This window comes from Microtus pennsylvanicus, chromosome X (genome assembly GCF_037038515.1).
Source record: "Microtus pennsylvanicus isolate mMicPen1 chromosome X, mMicPen1.hap1, whole genome shotgun sequence".
NCBI classification, from domain to species: domain Eukaryota; kingdom Metazoa; phylum Chordata; class Mammalia; order Rodentia; family Cricetidae; genus Microtus; species Microtus pennsylvanicus.
In genome coordinates, this window is record NC_134601.1 from 33,640,939 (window position 1) to 33,647,039 (window position 6,101).

Here is a 6,101-nt window from a genome sequence, read left to right on the forward strand (position 1 = left end):
TCCCTCCCTCCCTCCCTCCCTCTCTCTCTCTCTCTCTCTCTCTCTCTCTCTCTGTGTGTGTGTGTGTGTGTGTGTGTGTGTGTGTGTGTGTGTGTGTGTGTGTATATAACGCCAGGGGGAAACTTTAGGTGTCGTTATCACTCTCTGCCTCTCTGCCTTAAGACAGGGAATCTCATTTAACAGGAATCTCACCATTCCAGTAGTAAGGCTGACTGTAAGGCAGATGAGTTCCTCTTCACCTAGCTCTGCCCCTTGCCCCGCATTGGGTGCAGGGGTAATACACAACTATACCCAGATATTTGCATGGAAACTGGGGGTTTCAATTCAGGCCTTCATGTTTGTACAACATCACTCTTCCCTACTCATCCATCTCCCCAGCCCCTGGGGGCACGTCTTATTTTGTAGAACTGAGAACTGAATTTAAGGCCTCTCAGATGCTAGGCAAGTGCTCTACCACTGAGCTATATCCCCAGCCCTGGTCAGGTTTTCTGTTTTGTTTTGTTTTAAACAAGGGAAGGTCTCACCATATAACCAAGGCTGGCTTTAAACCTGTGATCTTCTGTCTCAAAAAAACAAAAATCAAAAAAATATGCTGGTCAGTGGTGGCACACGCCTTTAATCCCAGCACTTGGGAGGCAGAGGCAGGAGGATCTCTGTGAGTTCAAGGCCAGCCTGGTCTATGAGAGTTAGTTCCAAGACAGGCTCCAAAGCTACAGAGAAACCCTGTCTCAAAAGAAACAAGAAAGAAAGAAAGAAAGAAAGAAAGAAAGAAAGAAAGAAAGAAAGACAGACAAAAGAGAGAAAGAAGAAAAAAGAAAGGAAGGAAGGAAGGAAGGAAGGAAGAAAGAAAGAAAGAAAGAAAGAAAGAAAGACAAAAGAGAGAAAGAAGAAAAAAGAAAGGAAGGAAGGAAGGAAGGAAGGAAGGAAGGAAGGAAGGAAGAAAGAAAGAAAGAAAGAAAGAAAGAAAGAAAGAAAGAAAGAACCGAACCTTCTGGCCTCTGCCCTCTGAGTTTGGGAAGTATGGGCGTATACCACCATGCTCAGTTTCAAGGCTGGGTTTTATTCATATCTGTAAACCAGAGGGTAACATCTATACTTTATGAAAAACTCTTATGTGATGCCAAAGACCGAAATGACTGAAGGCTGGAGAAATGGCTTAGTGGTTAAGAGAACTTGTTACTCTTCCTTTGAAGCCGAGTTCAGTTCTCAGCACCCCAAGTTGGGTGTCTCACAACCATGTATAACTCTACCACCAGGGGATCTGACACCTCTGGCCTCCTGAACTCACAGGGATGTACCCACACAAAGATACGTACACATTATTAAAAATAATAACAAATATTTTTAAAAAGAAATGCCAAGCAGAATAGTGTACACCTTTAATACCAGAATTCAAGAGACAGAGACAGGTGGATCTCTGTGAGTTCAAGCCCAGCCTGATCTACATAGCGATGTGGAACTACACAGTGAGACCCCGTTTCAATAGAACAGCAACAACAAAAATATTTAAAAAAAAAAAAAAAAAGAAGAAAGAAATGGCTGAACAGAGTGGGGATTCAGATTCTCCTTAATATCTGCAACTCGGAAAAACGCAAAACCAGACAAACATTCCCTTTTGGGCGGGGGTGGGTAGAGACTTTCCAAAGAAGCCTGTTTACACAATTCTCTTAGTGGCCCTGTGCTTTGCAGTTAGCTGGAAATGTGGAATGTAGGCTAGAGGGTATCCCTCAGAATTTTCTAGAACAAAATGAGTTGTGTTGCCTCCCTCCTTTTCCTTCCAGGTCAGAGATCATCTCTGCTCATCAGGACTCTAGCTCTTACCATCAACACCTTCAAAACATCATCTAAACTCTTTTACTACCTAATATTGAGTTACTGTCAGCCAAATTCAGAGAGCGATGAGATATATTAAGGGATTTATAGTATATATTAAGGGATATATAATGGCACATATATAAAGAGATTTAGGGTAAGGAATTGACTTATACCATTGTAAGGGCTGGCTGGCTAAACTGGTCTGAAATTCTTGGTCTATCAGAAAGGGCAACAGCTGTAGTCTACCTGCCTAAATCATCTTTTGATAACATGCTTTGTTTGTTCATTTTGCCTTTTTTTCTTTGGTTTTTCAGGGTTTCTCTGTGTATCTGGGCTGTTGTGAAACTCACTCTGTAGACCAGGCTGTCCTTGAACTCAGATATCTGCCTGCAGCTGCTGGGATTAAAGGCCTGAGTCACACCTCTCTCTCTCTCTCTCTCTCTCTCTCTCTCTCTCTCTCTCTCTCTCTCTCTCTCTCTCCTGAATTTTGTCGTTCCCCTCAAAGAAGCTTTAGTTCTGTTTCTAAGGGCCTTTCAACTGATTGAATAAGGCCCACTCAGAATGATTGAATAGGACCCACCCACCAGAATGACTAGGAAAACCTTCCTTCCTTCCTTCCTTCCTTCCTTCCTTCCTTCCTTCCTTTCTTTTCTTTTTCTTTTTTTGGTTTTTCGAGACAGGGTTTCTCTGTGGCTTTGGAGCCTGTCCTGGAACTAGCTCTGTAGACCAGGCTGGTCTCGAACTCACAGAGATCCGCCTGCCTCTGCCTCCCGAGTGCTGGGATTAAAGGCGTGCGCCACCACCGCCCAGCCTGGAAAACTTTTCTTGATATCAAATCATCCTGGACATTAATCCTGCTTGCAAGTTACTTCTTTTATAACACCTATATCTGTGTTTTCTTAATTGTTTTTTTTAACTTTTAATTTTTTATTTGTTTATTTACTTTATTTTATGTACACTGGTGTGAAGGTGTTAGATCCCCTGGATCTTCAGACAATTGTGAGCTGCCATGTGGGTGCTGTGCTGAGAACTGAACCCGGGTCCTCTGGAAGAACAGTCAGTGCTCTTAACCACTGAGCCATCTCTCCAGCCCTTAACTTTTAATTTTAAGGACTAGAGAGAGATGCGTTAGATCTAAAGAGTACTTTTGCAAGGAAGGACCAGAGTTCCATTCTCAGAACCCACATTGGGCAGCTAACAACTGCCGGTCATTCTAGCTCCAGGAGGATCCACTGTCTCCTCCACAGGCAGGCCCACACCTATGCCTAGATACAGAATTTGTGTGTAGGACTGTGTGGGTATGAGGGTCAGAGGACAATTTTTGGAAGTTCCACCCTGGGCTCTAGAGATAAAATGAAGTCTATTAGATTTTCCTGGCAAACATTTTTTTTTTTTTGGTTTTTCGAGACAGGGTTTTTCTGTGGCTTTGGAGCCTGTCCTGGAACTAGCTCTATAGACCAGGCTGGTCTCGAACTCACAGAGATCCGCCTACCTCTGCCTCCCGAGTGCTGGGATTAAAGGCGTGTGCCACTATCGCCCGGCCCTGGCAAACATTTTTAATTGCTGGGCCATCTCACTGGCCCTTTTTCTTTTGTGAGACAAGGTCCCATGTAACTCAAGCAGATATCGAACTTGCTAGAAGTCAAAAATAGCCTTGTCCTCATGATCCAGCAGTGTCTGGGAGTAGAAGCATGCACCACACCTAACATGTTTGGTGCTGCTCTATTCTTCTTCACTCCCTCTTCTGATCCTCCCCTCCTTCCGTTCCTTCTGACACAGGGTTGCACTACTATATATAGCCCAGCCTGGCCTGGAACTCATAATCCTCTTGCCTACAGAGGTGGGATTACAGATATGGGCCACCATGCTCAGTTTTGAGACTACACTGGATTCAGTAACAGGAAGCACAGCATACATGAGTGGTCATACAAGCTTCTTGCTGCTCTTCTCGCCTGAGCTCTCCACATACCCTCCTTCACCCTCTCCCACTTCACACATTCCCTTTGCTAAGCCTCTCCTTTGATTTATTTTTTCTGTTTGTTTGTTTGATTGATTTTTGTTTTAATTTCTTCTAAGGATACCAGCTTGGGTCTCGTGGAACCCATTTCTCGTAAAATCTTCTCTAGACCCTCAGTTTGATTTTGTTTCTCTACCTCTAAGTGCTGGGCTGGGGTTATGGAGGTATACCACCACACCAGGCTATTAAGCTTTCTGTGTGTGTCTTGTGCCTTCTAGGAGAAAAGGAGTGCATGTTGTTCCTTCTTTATGTGCCAACCCTCCAGAGGGCCTGTTATATAGGCAATCAGAACATTTCTTCTGAATTATGTTAAATTTACAGAACCCACCATAACTTACATATGACCCAGTCATACTTTCCAAAACCTCACTTCTTTCTTGTTCTCTCTTTAGAAGATTTGCTTTTATTAGTTTTCAGTGTGTCATATGAATACAGATGCCCTTGGAGGGAAGAGCAGTTGTGAGCAACCTAAATGCAAGTGCTGAGAATCGAACTTGGGTACTCGGCAAGAGCAGTATTTGTTCTTAACTGCTGAGCTATCTCTTCAGCCCTAAAGGTAGACAGTTTTATGGTTTTAAGAGCAATAATATGCATAGAAAGAGCAGGGGGCTCTCTATGTAGCCCAAGTTATATTGGAACTCATTAGGCCAGGCTGGCCTTGATCTCACAAAGGTCTGCCCAACACATCAGTGCTGGTAATTCCACTGTGCCCAGCTCTCAAGAACTCATTTCTGTGCCCACTGGTTGTGGTGCACACCTTTAATCCCAGCACTCTGGAGGCAGAGGCAGGTGGATCTCTGAGTTTGAGGCCATCCTGGTCTACAGAAAGAGTTCCAGGACAGCCAAGGCTACAAGGAGAAACCCTGTCTTAAAAACAAAAAGTCTCATTTCTGCTAGATGAGAAGGTAAGGTACTTGGTTGGAAGTCTGGCAAAGGAGAACTGCCTCAAATTCTAGGACAGCCTAAATGGCACAGCAATTACCAGACCAGCCAGGGTTATATGTCAAAAACCTGTCTCAAGTGGTGGTATATGCCTTTAATCCCAGTACTCGGGAGGCAGAGGCAAGCATATCTCTGTGAGTTCCAGGCCAGTCTGGTCTACAGAGGGAGTTCCAGGACTCATTCCATAGCTCCTGAGAAACCCTGTCTCAAAAAACCATAAAAAAAAAGAAGAAAGAAAAAAAAACCAACCAAAAAAAAAAAACCTGTCTCAAAACAAAAGAAAACTAACTTGGGAATGTAGCTCCATTTGTAAAGGGCTTGTTTAGCATGCATGAAGTCCTGTTCTTGATCACCAGCATAACACAAACCAGGCATGCTGGTGCATTTCTGTAATCCCACACCAGGGAGATGGAGGTAGGAGAAGTTCAAGATCATACAAGTTAGAAGCCAGACTGTAATAGAAAAGATCCTATCTTAAAACCAAAACTCAAACACACGCTCATGCTTCACTTAGCATCCTCTGTCCACACACTCACACACATTGTCCGTCCTCTGATGGACTAATCTATCCCTGTCTAGCCATCTCTAAAGGTCTGAGAGCATATTTTACCTAAATTACCTTATTATCTATTTATCAAAAAGGGGGGAGGGTTCTCTTTGTAGCTAGCCCTAGCTGTCCTGGAATTCTGTAGACCAGGCTGGCCTCGAACTCACAGAGATCCACCTGCCTCTGCCTCCTGAGTGCTGGGATTAAAGGTGTGTGCCACCACTGCCCAGACCAGAGTTTCATTATGTGTACCTGGCTGGCTTGGGGATCCTCCGGCCCTAGTCTCCTCAGTGTAAAGATTATAAGCATGTACCACCATACCTGGTAGTCGTTATTTTGTTTATTGTTTTTGTTTTGACACAGGGTCTCACTATATATCTCTGGTTTCCCTGAACTCACTTTGTAGACAGGACTGACTTAGAACTGATAGATCTACCTGCCTCTACCTTTAGAGCGCTAAGATTAAAGGTGTGTGCCACCACCACTAGCTTAGTAATGACATTTTTGATTCTAAAACTGTGTTGATTTTTCTTTTATAACTAATTCGTGGCTGAAATATGAAAATGGAGTTTAAAAATCAGTTCCAGGGTATCTGAAGCCCTCATGCCAATGTACATAAAATTAAAAAATTAATTAAAAAATAAAATAAAGGTTTGCTTTGGTCCAGTTGGCAAGTTATTATCATAGAAGTAATAAAAGTGTGCAAAAGGTCACATTAGCAACACTACCTAGTCATTGTGGCAAACAGACCTAAATGCTTTGCTGATTCTGTCGGGGCTC